Below are 24859 nucleotides of genomic sequence, written 5' to 3'. Positions count from 1 at the left end.
AGCATTGATTGTACACCCAGCGCCGCTGTGGTGTTACTGAACTATGTCTCATTTAATGTGTTAAGACAGTTTCTAATTAATATGGGGGGGGGGGTGGTTAAAGACAGTTTCCTAATTAATGTGTGGGGTAAAGACAGTTTCTAATTCATGTGTGGGGTGAAGACATTTTGTCGTTATGTGTGGGGTAATGACAGTTTCTCATTTATGTGTGGAGTAAAGGTACTATTTGGATATTCAGTGATACATAAAAACATTGTAACATTAATTTTGTCGGATAATACCCTAACATTAAACTTCGATTGTAAAAAAAAAAAGTGTGGGGTAAAAGAGCTAAATTATTTTGTAGGGTGTAGATACTCTTTCTCATAAATGTGTGGGGGTGAAAAATACTCATGTTTACGACAGTCTTGTGAGGGTATGTAAGAGCTAACACACATACTAGTTTGTGAGTTAAAAAACTATTTTTTGTGACGACATATTGTTTATACATAACTACTATGTGACGACATATTGTTTATACATAACTACATTTTTGTGTTTTGTAGAGAACAAGAGTGGAAGGGGCGGGGGGGGGGGGGGGGGGGGGGGTTAAAGATACTGTTTCTTATTTATTTGGCTTTTTGTGCGTATGTTTACGGCGCTCGGCAGCAAGGTAAAATATTCACGGTGTTTATTTTTACAAAAGCCCATCTCACGTTACACTAGATGCGAGAGTGGGGTATTGTTAGCTCTAACTGAAAGTAGGTTGAGGAACTTTTATCTGGGGGGGGGGGGTTGGTTGAGGAAACTTTTATCTGGGGGGGGGGGTAGGTTGAGGAACTTTTATCTGGGGGTAGGTTGAGGAACTTTTATCTGGGGGGTAGGTTGAGGATCTTTTATCTGGGGGTAGGTTGAGGATCTTTTATCTGGGGGTTGTAGGTTGAGGAACTTTTATCTGGGGTTAGGTTGGGGAACTTTTATCTGGGGGGGGGGGGTTAGGTTGAGGAACTTTTATCTGGGGGGAGGGAGGTAGATTTATCTGGGGGGGTAGGTTGAGGAACTTTTATCTGGGGTAGGTTGGGGAACTTTTATCTGGGGGTAGGTTGAGGATCTTTTATCTGGGGGGGGGGTAGGTTGAGGAACTTTTATCTGGGGTAGGTTGGGGAACTTTTATCTGGGGGGGGGGGGGTAGGTTGAGGGAACTTTTATCTGGGGGGGGGGTAGGTTGAGGAACTTTTTATCTGGGGGTAGGTTGAGGATCTTTTATCTGGGGGTAGGTTGAGGAACTTTTATCTGGGGGGGGGTAGGTTTGAGGAACTTTTATCTGGGGGGGGAGGGAGGTAGATTTATCTGGGGGTAGGTTGAGGAACTTTTATCTGGGGGTAGGTTGGGGAACTTTTATCTGGGGGGTAGGTTGAGGAACTTTTATCTGGGAGGTAGGTTTATCTGGTGGGGTAGGTTGAGGAACTTTTATTTGGGGGTAGGTTGGGGAACTTTTATCTGGGGGTAGGGGGTAGGTTGAGGAACTTTTATCTGGGGGTAGGTTGAGGAACTTCTGTACCATTTTTTGTTGTACAGATAACTTTACATCGTCACACTGTCTACATAAAGCCCAGATAAGTTGTCTAAGCTTTGAGTTTTGTCCCTTATATCAAAGACCGATGTTTCTTCTCAGTTTCATTAAAGGCAGCGAACCCCCCGACTTTCTTCTAGACACCCACGGTAAATTCCCTTGTCAAAAACCCCCCTTGGTTTCCTACCTTCTCACAAACTAAATCCCCCCCCCCCCCTTCTCTTACAAGATATCTTACAAGATATCCATTATTCCTTACCTACCTACAAAATATCCTTGTTTCCATCTCGCTACAGAATATTAACGATTCCCTGCCTTCTTTCAAAATAATTACAATTCCCTCCCTTCTTACAAAAATTCACAATTCTCTCCCTTCGATTCCGGCCCTTCATACGAAATATTCACAATTCCCTCCTTTCTAAGAAAAAAAAAATTCCCTCCCTTTTTACAAAATTCACAATTCTCTCCCTTCGCACATAGCATTTAAAATTCCCGCCCTTCATACATATTTATTCACAATTCCCTCCCTTTTTACAAAAATTCACAATTCTCTCCCTTCGTACAGAATATCTAAGATTCCCTCCCTTCTTACACAAATTCACAATTCCCTACCTTCCTACAAACAATTCACAATTCCCTTCCTTTTTACAAAAATTCACAATTCTCTCCCTTCGTACAGAATATCTAAGATTCCCTCCCTTCTTACAAAAATTCACAATTCCTATCCATCTCACAAAATATTTACGATTACCTCCATCCTTACAAAATATTCAGTTTCCTCCCTACTTACAAGGCACCAACGATTCCCTCCCCTCTTAAAAGATATCCATTCTCCCTCACATGACGAATCAATAGCCGACAACGAGCCAGGAAATATGTACACTAAACAGCTTTCAGGGTTGTGTTGAATTCAAATCTCTCAACTCAAATCCAATACGTCTTTACCACATTGGCAAAGGCAACGAGATCAACCGTAAATGTTAAGGTTATAGATTAGTTTTCCAGAAGAAACGTAACATCTGAGACTATTACTTTAATGTATATATATATATATATATATATATATATATATATATATATATATATATATATATATATATAAATATATATATATATATATATATATATTTTTTATTTTTTTAATTTTATTTTTTTTTCTTCTCAGAGTTAGGCTGTTCTAGTGTTCTAGCTTTAATTGTCCAGAAAGTTCGTAAGGCAATGAAGTTTTATTTACCGTAAGATGTCATATTAAGAACTTCGTGAAATGTAAATATAACACAAACCTGTGTATACATTTTTTTTCCCTTTTTTGAGAGTTATACACAAGTTTGTTTAAATTTACGTTTTTACGTTTACACAATGTTAAGGGGATATGACCTGTTTTTTTCTATTTTTTTCTGTTTGTTTTTACAATTTATAAGATGTCATGGAAACCCGAAAAAAAACCTCCGCCATTTTGAATTTGTCGGTACTTTTAAAAACGCTAAGGCTTTTTAATGTATGCATTTATAGCAATCAAATTTAAACGGCTTATATTTCAGTATATATTAAAACGTTTGTAAAGACGACTTTTAGAAAGAGCTACTGGTCAGAATTTTACAAGTTCTGAAAAATAGTACCCTTTTTGGATTCAAAAGTTTCAAAATTTGCATAATATTTACCATAAACTTTCTATGAAAGCCATCACAATTCACACGTGAAAAAAAAAAGTTGTACTTTTGCACGAAGAACAATTACTAAAATTATAGTTGGCATTGTTTAATAAATAAAAGTATTAGGCTTTTTAGTGTTAAAAAAGAGTGCGAACTAAGAAACACAGCCAAAAGTAACGAAAAGTAGGTCACGAAAATACCATATCTGTGTAAACTGCAAAGCCGATTGTAAGCTTCGGGTGTCCGAGATGATTAAAATACGCTTATCAAATACATGAGAAATGCAGCTTTCCAATGTTGCCAAATATAATATGATGACGTTTCGTAGATCGCTTTGAAGATTAAGAAAAAATGGTTTTTTAATTAATAGGTCATAAAATTGATATTTTATTTTAAACTCAATTTTCCCCCCATTAAGTCTATTATTTTCTCAATACAAAAATGGACAAAGTATCCAAATATGCAAGAAATCCACCACGATGAAACACCAGGAATTCGGTGATTTTTGTAAGGAGCAAATCCCCATAAAGAAGTAAGAACAATTTGATATATAGACATGTATATATATATATATATATATATATATATATATATATATATATATATATATATATATATATATATATATATATATATATATATATCCTTACTAATTGTATGCGTTTGATAACCGGCCGGATTTCCTCCCATATGCAACTAGTTGACTGTAAACAGGCAAGACGTCTGATGTACATCCACCAGCACCGACATGTGCACCTAATCTATGGCAGGTTATCCACACGGCACCGACACAAGGGCCAACAACATCAAAGTTGCTAGCACGTTGCGCAACGCGAACAATACCAAAGGCACATAACTCGGTAGATCCGATAAAGGGACAGAACTCAGTAGTTCCGATAAAGGCACATAACTCTGCACATAGTCCCAGCTCAGATAAGGGGCGTAACTCAGTACATTTACCTGAGCAATATAGAATAGGCATTGGCAATACACAATCTTTAGCAGTAATAAAGGGACATGAACAGTACTTATATTTATCAATGCCAAAGGGAGGTAACTAATTATATGAGCGGAAAAAACCAGTTGCACAATTTAATATTATAGTACAAGTGACATAATCAATACCTAACCATGTATTATTTTTAAAATAATTATATTTAAGTAATAATTAGTCTTCAATTGAAATTTGACTTATAGTGCATAATCAACATTCAAACAAAAAAATTTAGAAAACATGCACACATGTACTAGACATCAAATTATTAAATCAATTTCTTCATTATGGATTATATTATACGCTTTTTGTTTATAGTGCGCACTTTCTCAAAACACACTAATGCACTACGTCTTTACACATTGTATTTCATGCATAGACAATAACTATGGCAAAAAAAAAAAAAAAAAATTGAAAAAATACATTAATAACTGCTGAAAACTTAAGCGCTTGGATGACCAAAACAAATAAACCGGGAGTGATCTCCCCTAAACTTTCTCGAATATTCTTATATAAAATAACAGGGGATGGGAACTCGGGCTATAGACATGATTTTTAATCCATTTTAAATACTTAAAGTTTTAAAAATAGAATAAAATCTCGTAGACAAATTAATTGCACACCAAGTGAACGCGAAATAAAAAAGCGCATAATAGTGCGCAATATTATTATTACTTTAAAAATTTACATTAGTTTTTTGAGAAATCGGAAGTAGCGTAAAGTACTACTTCCAGTCAACGGAAATGACTCAAAATTTAATAGAAGGTAGAGAATTAGATCTTTTACTTACGTATGAAATTTCATTTATCTATCTGAAATAGTACTCAAGTTATAGGCTTTTGAAAAATTCAAAGTAGGAAAAGTACCACTTCCGGTTATCGGAAATCGCTCAAAAGTTGATACGGATCTACGATTTTGATAAAATACTTATATATGAAATTTCATCAACCTAGCTGTAACGGTACTCAAGTTATCGTGTTTACACACGGACACACACACACACAGACACACACACAGACACACAGACATACGGACAAGATTGCAAAATTATGTTTTTCCGTATCAGTGAGATGCAAAACGTCGAGATTTGCAAAAATCTCGATTTTTTTTTTTTGCACGATTACAAGACTTTCTCTATACTTCGTATATACGAGAAAGTAAAAAAACTTACCTCATTACCTCGCTCAGACGGCGAATTCTAATTTTTATAAAACAGCCATACAGCATCACCCCCTACAGCTTTACCCCCCCCCCCCCCCCACCCCCACCCCTTCCCAACTTAAAAAAAAATCGGGCCACCATTTCACTCTGCAGCTATAACACCCCCACCTTGTAAGACTGTGTCACCCCCCAAATTCACCTCTAAGATCTAACACCCCCAATACCTCACCTCCTTACATTGTAAACCCCCCCCCCCCCCCCCTCGGGTTCGCCATGAAGTCGATCAGCCTGAGGGAGGTAAACCACTTGAACTTGTGGGTAGGAAACTGGCAGACGACACCTGTTGCATGCTGCTGCTGCCGCTGTACCAGGTGTATCGATTCCGTTGTGTGCAGGTATGTTGTGCCGGCTGGCGGCGGGCTATTACGACAATTAGACGAACCAATCAAAACGTTCTTGGTGATTTGAGAAACTTGGATCCGCCTCTGGGTGATAGTCACTGAAAGGTTTAGCATTTCAGTTTCACCTTTTTGGTTTCACTAGCTGGGTCTCACCTGTACGTTTGGGTTTCACCTTTTGGTTTCAATAGCTGGGTCTCACCTGTAGGTTTGGGTTTCACCTGTAGGTTTCACTAGCTGGGTCTCACCTGTAGGTTTGGGTTTCACCTTTTGGTTTCACTAGCTGGGTCTCACCTCTAGGTTTGGGTTTCACCTTTTGGTTTCACTAGCTGGGTCTCACCTCTAGGTTTGGGTTTCACCTTTTGGTTTCACTAGGTGGGTCTCACCTGTAGGTTTGGGTTTCACCTTTTGGTTTCACTAGCTGGGTCTCACCTGTATGTTTGGGTTTCACCGGGTTTCATAGTTTCACTTTTCGGTCTCACTTTCTAATATCACCTACTGTTTTTGTCTCACCTGTTGGTTGGTCTCACCTTTTTGTTTTGTCCTCACACGCTCTTTGGGTATCACCTTTAGCTTTGGTTTCACCTTTTTAAAATATCACCTTTAGACTTGGTCTCACCAGTTGTTTTGGTCTCACCTTTAGTTATGGTCTCACCTATTTAATTTGTCTCACCTTTTTGTCTCACCTGTTATTGGTGTCTCACCTTTAGTCATGGTCTCACCTATTTAATTTGTCTCACCTTTTTGTCTCACCTGTTATTGGGGTCTCACCTTTAGTCATGGTCTCACCTATTTAAATTGTCTCACCTGTTTAATTTGTCTCACCTTTAGTTATGGTCTCACTTTGTTATTGGGGTCTCACCTTTAGTTATGGTCTCACCTATTTAATTTGTTTCACCTATTTAATTTGTTTCACCTATTTAATTTGTCTCACCTATTTAATTTGTTTCACCTATTTAATTTGTTTCACCTATTTAATTTGTCTCACCTATTTAATTTGTCTCACCTGTTTATTTTGTCTCACTTGTTGTTCTGTTCTCACCTTTAGTTACGGTCTCACCTATTTAATTTGTTTCACCTATTTAATTTGCCTCACCTGTTTTGTCTCACCTGTTATTGGGGTCTCACCTTTAGTTATGGTCTCACCTATTTAATTTGTTTCACCTATTTAAATTGTCTCACCTGTTTATTTTGATTCACCTGTTGTTTTGATCTCACCTGTTTTGTTTAACATCCCAGACGCTTCATCAAACATAAAAGAGCATCAAAAACCCTAATGAAATTAAGCAGCGTGCAAAAAAAAAATGACGATATTAGCTAGCCTAAACATGTTCAGTTAATTATGAGAGGAAGTATTTACATCAGAACTTAAATTCGTATCTGATCCTTCCTTCCCACCCCACCCCCTCAACTAAACCCACCCCACCCCACACCACCTTCCCTAACCTACTCCGCCCCACCTATGTAACCCATCGTTTTCCCACTTTCATATGCAATATCTTTTCCTGTTGGTGATCCTCTGATCTCCGTAAACCAGTTTACACCAGTTTATCACACAATTTACAACAGTTTACCACACATAATTTACACCAGATTACACCCGTTTACCACACATATTTCATATTTCTGTTTTTACAGAATCAAAACGTCAATAGACAACCTCTACAATATATATATATATATATATATATATATATATATATAGGCCTATATATATATATATATATATATATATATATATATATATATATATATATATATATATATATATATATATATATAATGCAAACACACATTTGTAAACACAAAATACTTACACAGAAACACAAAAAACACTTGCAACCATATTTACACACGCGCATACACAAATACAAAGAGATAGACACACACACACACACACACACACACACACACACACATATATATATATATATATATATATATATATATATATATATATATATATATATATATATATATATATATTTGTGTGTATTTATACATAAACATGATTGTAAATATGATTAAAATATTTGTATTTTTGTTTCTGTGTGTGTACGGTGTTGTGTTTGAATACAGTTGTACCTGTGCGTACACACCTCCCCCGAAAGTAATGTGTTAGTCATTTAACCCTCGAAATGTGGGAGTCCTACAGGCTCACAGGTAACATCTACACATTTCAGATCTAGGTCACGCCTACCTAGCTAACCAACCTTCTCCGGTCGATGGGAACACCTCCAAGTTGATTCTTATTAAATAATAATAATAATAAAAAAACGATAAATAAGAAAGCGAGTCACTCTTGTTTTGAAAGGGAGAGCATTCGTTTGATGAATTTGTTTGAGTTTATTTTTTGTGGGGTTGGGTGAGTCTGTTGAAGTACTTTAAGATTAGTGGGTTATGTTGATGGTGTTTTATCTTTTAGTGGAGTGTGGGAGATTATCCACGTCGTGTGGTGGAGTGGTAATGTGATTAGTGGCTTAGTACCCGTGGATTTGCATCCATTAGTGGATTAGAGCTTAGTTTTTGTATTGTTTTATTTCTTAATAAATAACATGCGTAATTGGAGTTTAAAATTAGGTTAATTATTTTAAGACGTGGGATTATCTTTTAAGATTAAGGTGTTGTGGAATGTATGGAGGCGTTTGAAATAAATACGTGGGATACGGCAGTCAGCTAACTAACACAGGTGAAAACGTTTCTCGTGGACTTAATTGTGAGAAGTCTAATTAATTAGTGGTAGTGAATATCTGGTGAGTTGCATGGTTTCTGGTTAAAATATTTTACTCTGTATATAAAAATATGCTAATATGTATGTGAATATGTTATATTGTATACAAACGTATGTTACTATCTCAGCTATGGTTATACCTGTCAGTATACATTATGTGGTGTGTTATAGCTAAGGGTGTTGTGGTGTTCTCTAAAGACACCCAGTAACCCATTTATTAGGGTGTTGTGGTGTTCTCTAAAGACACCCAGTAACCCATTTATTAGGGTGTTGTGGTGTTGTCCCTAAAGACCCCCCCCAGTAACCCATCTATAACGGTGTTGTGGTGCCTGTCCTTAAAGACCCCCCCCCACCCCCAGTAACCCATCTATAACGGTGTTGAGGTGCCTGTCCTTAAACTACCCCATTTAGCCTCTGGTAGTCGTTGTGTAGCCGGTTAATTAAAGCACCTTTAGTTAATTTATCTGTTGCGTGTTTGCGGCGTGCAAAATGTGAAGCCACTTCTACTTTTATAACTGATAGTTACCCCCCCCCCCCCACTCCCCCTCCCCACCGCGCTTTCGCCCCACCCTCACCCCAACAGCTGCGAAAATTCGGTGAGAATATTTCTCTAGGTGAGCACCTTGTGTTTGAACTCCCCCCCCCCCCTCCCCATCCTGTACTTAACATCTAAGGTTACTCTTCGTTTCTACCCCCTCCCCCCCACCTCCCCCCCCTCAGACCCATTACTTGTAGTTAGTTGCTAGTTGGAGTAATTTTCTTGAAGATTTCAATTAGATTTAGCTCCCATTTGATGGACGTATTTCAGCTTAATGTGTGAAATTGAACTGCTAGGAGCTGTAGTGTAAGGTTGAACCGGAGTTAAATGTTAAACTGACCTTGTGCTTGATGCGGATTACCTACCCTGTACTGGATTATCTAACTGTGTTAAAAAAGATTAACTGAACAGTGCCGTAGTGTTGTGCTGTGTTGTGTTTTCATGATGAAGTTGGATCACTAGTGCCGTAGCACCAGGTTGAATATGGGACGTGGAAAAGATTTATTAGGCGGTGCACGTAAGCTTTGAACAGGCCGCGAATTTTGTCAATTAGTGCCCAGTTGGTCGGTCAATTAGTGCCCAGTTGGTCGGTCAATTAGTGCCCAGTTGGTCGGTCAATTAGTGCCCAGTTGGTCGGTTATCACTGCCAGATTTCCTCACAAATATTCGTTCTTTACCGTTAGAGGGTACCTCGTGACCTTTGCTAGCTTTGTTTTTTTTTAATTTGAATCATAGCGTTAAGCTTTATCGTGGACTGACGCTAACCCTAACACAGTTCAATAAAAATTAGCATAATATTATTCAAATTCTGATCGGTGGAATATAGAGGTTTAGTATGGACTAGAAACTACCGACGTAGTGCGGTTGTCATTTGTAGCACTGGCTACATCTGGGTACAGGTAGCACTGGCTGCTGATAGGTACTGAGTAGCAATTTCTACAGCCAGGTTCTTAGTAACTTATCCCTGCATAAACCAGGTACTACCACAGTCTTTCTTAAATCCAAGTACTGAGTACCTCGGCCCTGCATAAATCCAGGTACTGAGTACTATAGTTTTGCTTAAATCCAGGTACTGAGTACCTCAGACCTGCATAAATCCAGGTACTGAGTACCTCGGCCCTGCATAAATCCAGGTACTGAGTACTATAGTTTTACTTAAATCCAGGTACTGAGTACCTCAGCCCTGCATAAATCCAGGTACTGAGTACCTCAGCTCTGCATAAATCCATGTACTGAGTACCTCAGCTCTACATAAACCAGGTACTGAGTACCTCAGCTCTGTATAAATCCATGTACTGAGTACCTCAGCTCTACATAAAACAGGTACTGAGTACTCCAGTCCTATATAAATCCAGGTACTGAGTACCTCAGCTCTACATAAACCAGGTACTGAGTACCCCAGCCCTGCATAAATCCAGGTACTGAGTACCTCAGCTCTACATAAACCAGGTACTGAGTACCCCAGCCCTGCATAAAAATCCAGGTACTGAGTATCTCAGGTACCGAGCAACTGGCGGCTCCACCAATAATCTCCCGCAACAGGTGACGTTAGCCTTCAGCTTTGATTAGAGAAACGTTTTTCATTTCGCCAACTTTCAAAACGGTTCGCTTGTGCAGACAGGGTAAGCCGCACAGCACTGAAACTTTTTATAGACATATCGCAGTAGATACATTGTGGTGGCATTCAAATGCGACGACCGACTATATATACGTAAAGTGATAAATATGTGTATATGTCCTATTTATATATATGGACTATATATATATATATATATATATATATATATATATATATATATATATATATATATATATATATATATATATATATATATATGGCTTTATATAGGGCGTATTTTTTATATATGCCTATATATATGCCTATATATGCATATATATATATATATATATATATATATATATATATATATATATATATATATATATCCCTATACATGCATATATATGTATATATAGGCTCCCCTATATATATATATATATATATATATATATATATATATATATATATATATATATATATATATATATATATATATATATATATATATATGCACTATTAATGAAGCCCTAGTCTAGGAAATAAAAGACAACCATTTCTTTCTAAAATCCTTATAGGCCTACCTGATTCTTTTCCACATCAGTAAGTTTTATTTCATTAACAAACTTGCTATGTTTACGAGGCTGGGGTGGGGAGGAGGGGGTTGTGAGAGAGGGAGACCGTCCGTTCCACCCCACCGCCCCAGTGAGATGCCGTTATGTGAACGACTGAGACCTCCGCATGTTAAAGCGATCCTGTAACCCGTAACTCTACAAACCTGTTCTACCGGAGTCGCTGAGTAGTCGACCCTGATTCCCCCAACATAAAAACACAGTAGTGCACATCACAACACAACACAGCAGAACACATCACAACACAGCAGAACACATCACATCACAACACAGCAGAACACATCACATCACAACACAGCAGAACACATCACAACACAGCAGAACACATCACATCACAACACAGCAGAACACATCACATCACAACACAGCAGAACACAACACAACACAGCAGGACACATCACAACACAACACAGCAGTGCACATCACAACACAACACAGCAGGACACATCACAACACAACACAGCAGAACACATCACAACACAACACAGCAGTGCACATCACAACACAACACAGCAGGACACATCACAACACAACACAGCAGAACACATCACAACACAACACAGCAGTGCACATCACAACACAACACAGCAGGATACATCACAACACAACACAGCAGAACACATCACAACACAACAACACACCAGAACACATCACAACACAACAACACAGCAGAACACATCACAACACAGCAGAACACATCACAACACAACACAGCAGAACACATCACAACACAACAACACACCAGAACACAACACAACACAACAACACAGCAGAACACGTAACTTTATACGTTTTAAGAGACATCAATGATAGTTTGTTAAAGTAGAATCTGTTACTGCCCTGTTAGTGCCATGTTAATGCCCAGTCAGTGCCTGTCTATTAGTGACACAATACCGCAAATGCCCTTTATGTTAGCCCATTACCTGCCCTGTTACTGCCCTAGTAGTGCCTTGTGAGGGCCATCCCGTTAGTGACACAGTGCCCTGTCTACAAATGCCCTAACTGTTAGCCCATTACCTGCCCTGTCTATAGACCGCCTTACACGTGCAGACATCTGGCGTGAGCTAAATATTGTACGCGACTTGCACGCCCATTGTCACTACTTCATCCCCACCCCTCCACACCCTGCCCAACCCCACTCACTGGTTTTTTTCTCACAATTTTTTTTTTCGTTTAGACAAATCAGTTCTCACCACTAGCTGGATATTACACCCCCGCATAATACACCCACCCCTACAGACACTAACACCCCCACCCACACGACCTACGCACCCGTACACAACAACATTCTCATTATCTATAGCAAAACGAGTTGTTCCTCTGCAATAGATACATGCAATATACATTCACACACACACACACACACTCTCACACACACACACATACGCACACGCCACACTCTCTTTCTCTCACATTCACACACATACACACACACACATATATATATATATATATATATATATATATATATATATATATATATATATATATATATATATATATATATATATATGGGAGCCGGACGTTTTCCCGAAAGACACTTGCCCGAATGCCGTTTGCCCGAAGGCCGATTTCCCGAATGGACACTTGCCCGAATGCGACAAATGCCCGAATGGACACTTGCCCGAATGCGACAAACGCCCGAATGGACACTTGCCCGAATGCGACAAATGCCCGAATGGACACTTGCCCGAATGCGACAAATGCCCGAATGGACACTTGCCCGAATGGGACAAATGCCCGAATGGACACTTGCCCGAATGCGACAAATGCCCGAATGCCACTTGCCCGAAGGCCGTTTGCCCGAAAAATGTTAACATTATATATTACTAAATAATCATTCGTAATCAATTTAAATTTAAAATGTTGGTAAACAAAACACATCTACGCAAAAAGAAAGTGAAAAAATTATATATATATTACCACGCAGACATTTTAAATTAATTTGTATTTGATATTTAAAAAGTGTAGAAACATACTTTCTCTTCCATATATGAAATTAGACAAAAATACAATTTTCATTCATCACCGGATTTTAAAATGAGGTTTGCATTCTTTATTAAGTAATCGCTTCAACGCATTGTCTTAACAAGGCGCATTAAATGGAGATCAAACATATTTGACTACGTTTAGTTTTTAAATTTGCCACCTAGACCTAGCCTCATTCTTTTGTTAAATGATCACCACACAAGGTAAGCATAATTAGATAAACAAACGCGCCTCTGTTCAATGTTGCGAGACGCCGCGCCGCCTACGCCGTGTCATAAAAGCTATATAACCACTGCAACACGTCGGCTAAACAAGGTGTTCAAAACATTCATCAAAAGAATGTTAGAACACCTCCGCCAACATCCCCTTACATTTATTAAAGAATAAAGTTTTTCTTACAGCGCTTTCTCAGTTTAAAAAAAAAAAAATAAAAGCTAAATTTAAAAATATAAACAACTTTGTTTTATGCTTAGAATTGTGTTTTTAATAAACAGTCAACAATTCAAACTTAAATTGGTTAAAGAATGTCTATTTGGAAGTATTATTTATTATCTAATATTAACATTTTTCGGGCAAATGGCCTTCGGGCAAGTGGCATTCGGACATTTGTCGCATTCGGGCAAGTGTCCATTCGGGCATTTGTCCCATTCGGGAAAGTGTCCATTCGGGCATTTGTCGCATTCGGGCAAGTGTCCATTCGGGCATTTGTCGCATTCGGGCAAGTGTCCATTCGGGCGTTTGTCGCATTCGGGCAAGTGTCCATTCGGGCATTTGTCGCATTCGGGCAAGTGTCCATTCGGGAAATCGGCCTTCGGGCAAACGGCATTCGGGCAAGTGTCTTTCGGGAATTTGTCGTAGAGACCCATATATATATATATACATATATATATATATATATATATATATATATATATATATATATATATATATACATATATATATATATATATATATATATATATATATATATATATATATATATATATATATATATATATATATATATATATATATATATATATATATATAAAGCAATGTATGTATGTATATATATATATACCAATATTAAAACTGTATTCCCCTCTCGTCAGGCAGGAATTGATCACTTCCGTTGCAACCCGTCACTCTCTCAAAAAACAGCCAGTTGATTTATCTCCCTTGTTTAATTGAGAAAACATCATTTATTGTTGAATACTGTCGGTTTAAAAAATGGCCGTGTGTACAAAAAACGGTTCATTGCTGCATAACAAATCAAATAAGATATTCAATTAAAGCAAGTAGTATTTTTAAATGTAAAGAATATAGGCATATGTATATTATATATATATATATATATATATATATATATATATATATATATATATATATATATATATATATATATATATATATATATATATATATATATTGCACATATTCAAGTATAAAAAACCATGAGGATTAGAGAGCAGGAAAACCCCTAAACGGAGGCGTCGATTAGTTATGTGGTTTTATAAACAAGGGGGAGGGGGTGTTGAGGTAGGGGCAGGTGACGTAGAAACGAAAGGTTTGAAACGAATGCAACAACTGAGCTGAAAGCCGCGTCAAAAGCCCACGACGCGGCCCGCTAAAACTGGCGGAATACTGCACAGGAACGTAGGGGGTGGGGTGAGGGGGGAGGAATGTGCTGACATATTTGGGTGTATTAGGGTAATAATTGTGAAAAGGGAGGGGGAATAATTATAAAAGGGGAAACTACTCAATGTTTATCAACTAATTTTTAAAACAAGGGTGATTTATATTTAGTGTGTATACATTGGGGAGAGATTTAAAGTGGAAATGAAACAGCGAGGGAGTTTGCCTAATGTTGAGGCCATTGAGTCATAAGGCTTGTTTACTTTGTGGGTCTGTTGGAGCGTGGGTGTGGCCTGTCCTATTTGTCGTACGCCCTGCCGGTTTGCCTACCAGCTGAAAAGTAGTCCTAGAATATATTTTTTTCCCTCCTTCTCTCTCTCGGCTGTATTACCTTTCTTTCAAAGCACATCCCCCCTCCCTCCCTCCCCGAACTGGCGTACTAGTTAGACTGCTAGGGTTGAACTGGATCGCTACTTCTGTTCGATCATTTCTTCCAGCTCTCAACCTCTGCAGCGAACCTCTACTTCTCCAACTTTCTCTGGATATTTGTGTAATTTTCTTTGCCTTTAGGTAAGTAGATTAATCAAACCTTAGCTTGGTATGCTAGTTAGCTGGATGGTATGCGACTAATGGAGAGGATGGGCGGTAGATTCTGTACTGTGGTGTGTTCGCTTTCGCGTGTCATTTTCGCGTGAGAATTTCGCGTGTGTTAATTTCGCGTTGTCTGCTCGACTGAGTACGACCGTGATCGTAACAAGCGACTCACACATAAGCGGCCGTTTATATCATGCAGTACGACAACAGGTTGATATCGATTAGCCGTACCCTCACATGCTTGTTGCTCGTGTCATGGATACCTAGGCCAACACGTCGACTGTAGCAGTGAGAGTGGTCTAGCGTGATTTTCTTTAGGGGTCGAGTTTGGTTTAGAGTTAGAATCTACAGCGAGGGTTAGGTTTAGGTTATGGTTTCAATTAGAACTGAGGTGGCTTGTTTATTAATTTAAGAGATTAAAATAAACTATAAGGATGAGTTTTAGACTGAAGATTATGGGTGGGTTAGGATTAGCGTTCGTTTTTTGGGTGTACGTTAAGTGAGTGATAATCTATATAATCTGTACGAATTTGTGGATGGTGTAGTTAGTTGTGTAGGTCTACCGAGTGAGCTGCAAGCCCTCCCCCATCCCCCCAACCTCCCTTAACCCCCTCCACCACACACAACCTCCCTCACCCCCCCCCCCCCCCCACACACACACGTAGATTGTAAGTAAACACACAACTAGCTAATAATGGCTTTTTATTTTTCCTAACAACAAATATAATTATGATGATGTTATTAATTCACATAATTAAGTATTATAATGTTTTTACCTTATAGATGCACTGGGGGGGGGGGGGGGGCTAATTAAATAGCCGTCATGAAGCGTATCGATATTTTCATATGGTATCGACTACAGCGCTACGGTTAATTAAGGCAAAAATTAGGGTTAGGAAAGGATTTTACTCATCAAACTCTCTATGTCAGGTTGCATGTTATAACAAGTTACAACCAGCCAGAGGTTTGAGTTAAGGTTAGGTTATGGCCCTGCTAATGTTAGGTTAGACAACTCTAACCATAAAACTGAACTTTCTCTGCCAAGCTTAAAAACGGTACCTCGTAAAAGAAAAGAACGATTTTAGCACTATAAAAAATTAACACCTCTACTTCCTCCATCTCTTGTTTACCCTCTCCAAGATTAGTGTGAATGTTGTGCCTCTAATTTGCCGGTAACTCGAATGTAGACCTACACGTAGCTATAATGACGTTCTTACAGACGTATCTGTAATGACGTTCTTACAGACGTATCTGTAATGACGTGCTTACAGATGTAGCTGTAATGACGTGCTTACAGACTTAGTAGCTGTAATGACGTGCTTACAGACTTAGTAGCTGTAATGACGTGCTTACAGACGTATCTGTAATGACGTTCTTACAGACGTATCTGTAATGACGTGCTTACAGACTTAGTAGCTGTAATGACGTGCTTACAGACTTAGTAGCTGTAATGACGTGCTTACAGACGTATCTGTAATGACGTTCTTACAGACGTATCTGTAATGACGTGCTTACAGATGTAGCTGTAATGACGTGCTTACAGACTTAGTAGCTGTAATGACGTGCTTACAGACTTAGTAGCTGTAATGACGTGCTTACAGACTTAGTAGCTGTAATGACGTGCTTACAGACGTAGTAGCTGTAATAACGTGCTTACTGACGTAGTAGCTGTAATGACGTGCTTACATACGTAGCTGTAATGACGTGCTTACAGACTTAGTAGCTGTAATGACGTGCTTACAGACGTAGTAGCTGTAATAACGTGCTTACTGACGTAGTAGCTGTAATGACGTGCTTACATACGTAGCTGTAATGACGTGCTTACATACGTTGCTGTAATGACGTGCTTACAGACGTATAGCTGAAAGCCCCAAACACCACACCAGGACCATTGGGGACACGAAGCCCGTATGACGTACTACCATAACTAGGTCAACTCTATTTTCCCTGGCACATGAGCCCCCCCCCCCCCCCCACCCCCTTCATCCTACGCTACCTGACAGAGATTTATTTCGTGGTTTTCCGAATGGTATTGTTTATCTTTGCTTGCTCATTATCGCTTCGGCGGACTCCCCCCCCTCCTTCACCTTCACACATACCTCATCACCACCTACCTCACCACCTCACCAACACACGAACAGACCTACCATATCGTTTACTTGGAATGATTTCTAAGGCAAAACTATGTGAGGTATGGCTGTATCTAATCTATGTGAGGTATGGCTGTATCTAATCTATGTGAGGTGTGACTGTATCTAAACAATGTGAGCTATAGTTGTGAGGTATGGCTGTGAGGTATGGCTGTATCTAATCTATGTGAGGTGTGACTGTATCTAAACAAGGTAAGCTATGGCTGTGAGGTATGGCTGTGAGGTATGGCTGTAGCTAATCTATGTGTGGTGTGACTGTATCTAAACAAGGTGAGCTATGGCTGTGAGGTATGGCTGTATCTAATCAAGGTGAGCTATAGTTGTGAGGTATGGCTGTGAGGTGTGACTGTATCTAAACAAGGTGAGCTATAGTTGTGAGGTATGGCTGTATCTAAACGAGATGATGTATGGCTGTATGTAAACCAGGTATGGCTGCAGCTATACTCTAATCCCATTATTTCTGCCACCCATCGATCAAAAAGAACTACACCGTGTAGCGACATGGTACAGATTTCACAGCAACACGGTGTGTAGGGGAGGGGGAACAGGGAGTGTTACATAAGCCTTTCAAGCAGCCATTTCATGCCTGGGTGAATTAATCCGCCCAGTTTGTCAATTACTTCAGAATCCGCTTGCGTTTGTAGTCCCGCTGTGTAGAACTTGTTAACCTCTAGTGCAGTAGATCTAGGTCCACACCGAGTTACTAGTACATTCTGCAGTACTTAATAGTCGTATAGGTCCACACCGACTTACTAGTACATTCTGCAGTACTTGATAGTCGTATAGGTCCACACCGACTTACTAGTACATTCTGCAGTACTTAATAGTCGTATAGGTCCACACCGACTTACTAGTACATTCTGCAGTACTTGATAGTCGTATAGGTCCACACCGACTTACTAGTACATTCTGCAGTACTTGATAGTCGTATAGGTCCACACCGACTTACTAGTACATTCTGCAGTACTTGATAGTCGTATAGGTCCACACCGACTTACTAGTACATTCTGCAGTACTTGATAGTCGTATAGGTCCACACCGACTTACTAGTACATTCTGCAGTACTTGATAGTTTTAGTCTTGTTTGCTTCTAAAGCAGTATGTCCACACCGACTTACTAGTACATTCTGTAGTACTTGATAGTGATGTCTTAGCCTTCCAGTTAACCTTTAGTGTAATGTCTACTTACAATTAGGTAATACTAGTGCTAAGTTGCTAATATGAATGCAAGAAAAGCATAACCCATTGCCTAAATCCCCTATAGCTTGCGCTGAATGTTTATAGTCTCGGGTCAACCAAACCTTTCATTATCCCAATGATTTTCGCATAAAAATGACGTCAGATTGTTGAGCACAAATTTTGTACTAGCATCTGTCCCGTATTGTATTTTTTTATCTTACTGTCCTGTCTATGCCCTACACAATGCCCCCCCCCCCCCTCCTTTCACCCGCTACATGACATATGACCCTAGATAACCTCTTGAAACCACGACCTATTTTCTTTAACTTAATCCGGTACGGATAAGTCGCCTATTAAGTAATCAGTGGCAATTAAACTACAAATACCACATTCCCTTAACGACATATACCTATATGCTTGTCCTTCGCAGAGTATTATATACTACAACAATTTTACTAGAGTATTATTTTGTACCAGAATATTTTGTACTACATTGATTGTACCAGAATATTTTGTACTACAATGATTGTACCAGAATATTTTATACTACATTGATTGTACCATAATATTTTGTACTGCATTGCTTGCACCAGAATATTTTTACGACACACATTTTACACCAACAGTTTTGTACTACAACAATTTTACCCAAATATATTTTTACCCCTAAAACCAACCAGAATATTTTTAAAATACAGCTTTAACGTCTGCAACATATACAGCACTTTTTTTGTACCCTACAACAATTTTTGACGAGATTTATTTAACAAGTAAGGGCTAGAATTCAACAAGGGAAAGAACGACCATACACCGTGCACTAACCACTCGTCAAATACCCAAAACGCTGTTAATTTTATATTTGTTGAGGTACTAGAAAGGGGACGGGACGGGTGTGTGTGGTGCTTTAGAAATCTCCACTGTAGAGAAACAGGAAATTTGAATCCATTGAACAATAATCCACCATTTGGTTTCACTACTGGAACCCAGGGGTTCTAAAAAATCGTTTCATGGGGTTTTAGGTTTAGAGTTCAGAAGTTTTAGGTTAGTAAGGTTTACAATTTAGGGATCTGAAGTTTTAGGCTCATAGGGTTTAAAATTTACGCGTCTGAAGTTTTAGGCTTATACTATAGGGTTTAAAATTCACGTGTCTGAAGTTTTAGGCTTATAGGGTTTAAAATTCACGTGTCTGAAGTTTTAGGCTTATAGGGTTTAAAATTTACGTGTCTGAAGTTTTAGGCTTATAGGGTTTAAAATTTAGGTGTTTGAAGTTTTAGGCTTATAGGGTTTAAAATTTAGGTGTTTGAAGTTTTAGGCTTATAGGGTTTAAAATTTAGGTGTTTGAAGTTTTAGGCTCATAGGGTTTAAAATTTACGTGTCTGAAGTTTTAGGCTTATAGGGTTTAAAATTTACGTGTCTGAAGTTTTAGGCTCATAGGGTTTTAAATTCACGTGTCTGAAGTTTTAGGCTCATAGGGTTTTAAATTTACGTGTCTGAAGTTTTAGGCTCATAGGGTTTAAAATTTACGTGTCTGAAGTTTTAGGCTTATAGGGTTTAAAATTTACGTGTCTGAAGTTTTAGGCTCATAGGGTTTTAAATTCACGTGTCTGAAGTTTTAGGCTCATAGGGTTTAAAATTCACGTGTCTGAAGTTTTAGGCTCATAGGGTTTAAAATTTACGTGTCTGAAGTTTTAGGCTCATAGGGTTTTAAATTTACGTGTCTGAAGTTTTAGGCTCATAGGGTTTTAAATTCACGTGTCTGAAGTTTTAGGCTCATAGGGTTTTAAATTCACGTGTCTGAAGTTTTAGGCTCATAGGGTTTAAAATTCACGTGTCTGAAGTTTTAGGCTCATAGGGTTTAAAATTCACGTGTCTGAAGTTTTAGGCTCATAGGGTTTAAAATTCACGTGTCTGAAGTTTTAGGCTCATAGGGTTTTAAATTTAGACTTTTTGAGACATAATTTAAAATTTAAACTTCTGAGGTTTAAGCTTCTAGTTTACAATTTGAAGCTCTGAAGATTTAAGCTCATGGGGTTAAAATTTAGACGTTTGAAGTGTTAAGCTCCCATAACTTAAAATTTAGACTTCTGAAGTTTTAGTGTCACATAATAAATTTGGTTTAGAGTTCTCGACATCGAGGATAATGTGCGTTTTAAAGCTCGCGGGTCAAAGCTCACTACATTGAAGATCATAGATGTAGACACTTTAAACGGCTGTCTTGAGTGGAATATTTTTCACTAGTGGCAGTTTGGTTGACATTGTAAAAAATAAATAATTTTTTACTTTAAAACACTACACAAGACAGAAATAAATGTCTGATGAATATTTCTATGTACGGCAGTCTGGCGCTGTATTTTGCTCTTTGAATCAGTATTCTGGAGCATTTTGTTCCTTACCTGTTGTTTCTCTTAATATCAAGCAAATTAAGGCCTTGTGTGTGGCCTTAGGTGTGTGACTTAACTAGGGCAGGGCAATCACGTGACCTACTTCTGTTGTTGTATTATTAAAAAAAAAGAACGGAACAAAATGAGATTGTGAGAGAAAACGAACTGAGATTCTGAGATAAAAGTAAATATTGAGGCGCATGCTGAGGTAGATAATGAGATAATGATGAGCCATCAATGCGGCTCCTGATGTGCGCTGGGATATTGATGTCAGATGGGATATCGAGTTCTATCCCAGGATACAGTGGGATAAATAACTCAACTAGAAAGTGGAAATGGGTGACTGAAATTCGGTTAGAATATGGGATATGGGAAGCCATTGAGATTTTGGGATATGGGGATCGGAATCCGCCAATGATGTGGGATATGGAGATTGAAGTTTGCAAAGAAAGTGGGATGCAGAAATCAAAATTCGCCAAGAAAGGGGGGGGGGGGGAATATAGAAATTGAAGTTCGCGATGAAAGTGGGATGCAGAAATCGAAGTTCGCGATGAAAGTGGGATATGGAGTTGAAGTTGGCCAAGAAAGTGGGATACGTAGATCTATTAGAATGGAGAGAAGACATGCTTTTATTACCTTCTAATGGGTTGTGATATTTTTTAACATGCCATTCGCCTCATGAACCGTCTTAGTACGACACGAAGCAGAAATCGTTTGACCTATGTGCCATCATTACCTCCCTGTTTATTGGTTCAACTCCCAGCCCCCCAGAACCTTTTCCGCCCTCCTCTTCCTCCCTCTTTATCCCCCTTCTCTCCCTCCCTCTCCACCAACGGGCGACAATTCTCTCCCTTTCTAATTATTCCTAGTTCTTAACTGTTTGCTAACGATGAAAGCAGAGTTAATTCCCATATGGTGATGTAATTGTATATTTCCTAGGAGACAGCCGCCATTAACAACCATTATCATCAGTTTCATCAATTATGTAGAGTTGGCTCCCCGAGTTGCTGCCCTTGGTAGGGGCGATGTGAACAAACAAGTCGATACGTAGCTCGCGTTTTAAAAGCACGTCTCGCTAAACAAGATAAAACGTGGAGTGATAAGTCTGATTTAGTTGAAACTGTAGATCTAGTAAGTCCGTACCACACAGATTAATGTTACGATTATTTCGACAGATTTTAATAGATTTTTTTTTTGACATTATCTTTTGTCCTATGATCGATTATTCAAAAGAATATTTTTAGCAATAGCGACTTGTAAAAAAAACGTAATTTTATGTTTAGAACATAAAATTGTGGCTTGAATATTTTATTTCAACATTTTTCTACAAAAACCCTGTCTTGGCAGGATCCGAACCCAACAGTTTTAGGCTGACTTTATTCAACGGCTGCCTCAATACTCTCACATATTCAACTTTATCAATAACCAACAATTTCTAGCACCACTCTACTTCACCTCATCTCAAATTACCCCACACTTCATTTAACATCACCCCACCTCACACATCACCCCAACTCACACATCACCCCAACTCACACATCACCCCACCTTACACATCACCCCAACTCACACATCACCCCACCTCACACATCACCCCAACTCACACATCTCCCCACCTCACACATCACCCCACCTCACACATCACCCCACCTCACACATCACCCCAACTCACACATCACTCCACCTCACACATCACCCCAACTCACACATCACCCCACCTCACACATCACCACCCACACACTTCATCCTCACCCACAAACTGCATCAATAAATCAAACATTTTAGCTCACCCCCACACTTCCCCTCACCCCCACACACACTGCAGCCATAAACCAAACATCCCCCACCCCCACACTTCTGCCACCACACAAACGTCTCCCCTGAGATGAGAATATCACTGGCTGACATTTGGTGCCGGGCTATTAAAACAATTGAGCCCGCCGAATGAATCATGCATGCATGCCGTCTCACTCCCAATGAGCGCTCACTGCCAGCATTCGGCCATTTTAATGGCGCTCAAAACTTTTTACACCCTGCTATATCATCGACCTACTAATTTAAAGGCTTTCTGATATTAGGTCGATGTGAGGGAAGATTGGGTGCATTTTCAGCTGCTTCAAGGAGGGTCACCAAACCAAGTTCGATAACTCTGTCATTAATGTTGGCGTTATTTTGGCTCATCATATCTGTTCTACATGTTGTCGTTACTGGATTCTCACAGTCGTCCTCTACCTTTTATACATTAGTTCTTACAAAGACCTTTCCTACCTTTTAATCATTAGTTCTTACAAAGACCTTTCCTACCTTTTATTCATTAGTTCTTACAAAGACCTGTCCTACCTTTTATTCATCAGTTCTTCCTAAGACCTTTCCTACCTTTTATTCATCAGTTCTTCCAAAGACCTTTCCTACCTTTTATTCATCAGTTCTTCCAAAGACCTTTCCTACCTTTTATTCATTAGTTCTTACAAAGACCTTTCCTACCTTTTAATCATTAGTTCTTACAAAGACCTATCCTACCTTTTAATCATTAGTTCTTACAAAGACCTTTCCTACCTTTTATTCATTAGTTCATACAAAGAACTTTCCTACTTTTTATTCATTAGTTCTCACAAAGACATTTCCTACCTTTTATTAATTAGTTCTCACAAAGACCTTTAACTTACCTTCATTTCATTAGTTCTGACAAAGACGTTTGTTTCATTAGTCCAATCCATGCTATGTACTAGCTGCAGCCATAATAGCTGACACGAGTTAACTGCTAATGTTGGCCTAATGAAAACCTTCCAAAAGTCAAATAAATCTTCGTTAACTTTTTTCTTTATTATATTTTTTTCGTCGCAATCGCTAATCGGAAATGCGTTATTCTTTATCAGCTAGCTTTTACCCTGTAGCAAAGTTTTTGTTTTAAACTAGCTATTTAACGTCTCAGTTTTAACGTAACTAACGTATGTCTATAGTGGCGATAGAGGGAGGGGGAGGGTCTGGAAATGTATTTTATGTATGAGTACTAGGTTGTCAGGTACAATTCCGTTATGGCGAACCAGGCGAAGATAACTCATCACCCATATCTCATCTCAACAATACCCATGCAGCCAGAGAGCGAACGTTAATTGCCGAGATTAGGTAAGGGTTAGAGTTAAGAATCAATCTTGACTGTCATTGTGCAATGACCCCCACGGGTAGTCTACTCTCTACCCTGTGGGTGGGTACCCTCATCCCCCCCCCCCCCCCCCCCCCCCCCCCCCGCAGATTCCCCACACGCGCGCTGCGGCCAATCTTAAGCCGACTAAATGAGTCAGAGTTTATGAAAAGTTGTACCAGCTGTAGTTGATTACACACTTGTAATGAAGAAATACACCCCTCTCCTGTAGCCCCCCCCCCTCCACCACCCCACATTTGTAATGAAGAAACTAACCCCTACTCTGTAACACCCTACGCCCCACCTACACACTTGTAATGAAAAAAACTCACCCCCCTCATGTAACACCCCCACCCCACACACTTGTAATGAAAAAACTCACCCCTCCCATATAGTCCCCCCCTCCTCTATAGCTCCCCTCCCCCCATCACCACCCCCACCGCAACACGGTGACTCGACACTTGACATACTTTCAAGTGTTACTTGTATCCACATCACACAGGTGACACGTGCTATGGTACGGCTAATCCCTCACAGTGAATGGCAGTTTTTTTCCCACCTGCTCGCTCCAGCCATCTGTGACCAGTCCGTGCT

The 24859-nt window shown here is 39.1% G+C and overlaps 1 protein-coding gene across 2 annotated transcripts in view; it reads left to right on the top strand.

The window, feature by feature from the left end:
• Positions 1-8440: 8440 nt before the first annotated feature.
• The window catches only part of LOC131926978 (polypyrimidine tract-binding protein 2), a 59880-nt gene continuing 43461 nt past the window's right edge, over positions 8441-24859 (top strand). The window contains exon 1 of one of the 2 annotated variants that reach the window (XM_059282598.1): positions 8441-8510. The gene's annotated coding sequence lies outside the window, so the exon portion shown is untranslated. Of the gene's footprint in view, positions 8511-15265; positions 15390-24859 lie in introns of those variants that run through there. The other variant, XM_059282594.1, reaches the window with a different exon arrangement.

Source organism: Physella acuta, unplaced genomic scaffold (assembly GCF_028476545.2).
Source record: "Physella acuta isolate Inbredline_101_S28 unplaced genomic scaffold, ASM2847654v3 ptg001356l, whole genome shotgun sequence".
NCBI lineage: Eukaryota > Metazoa > Mollusca > Gastropoda > Physidae > Physella > Physella acuta.
The sequence above is the reverse complement of the archived record's forward strand: the minus strand, read 5'-3'. Positions and strand labels throughout refer to the sequence as shown.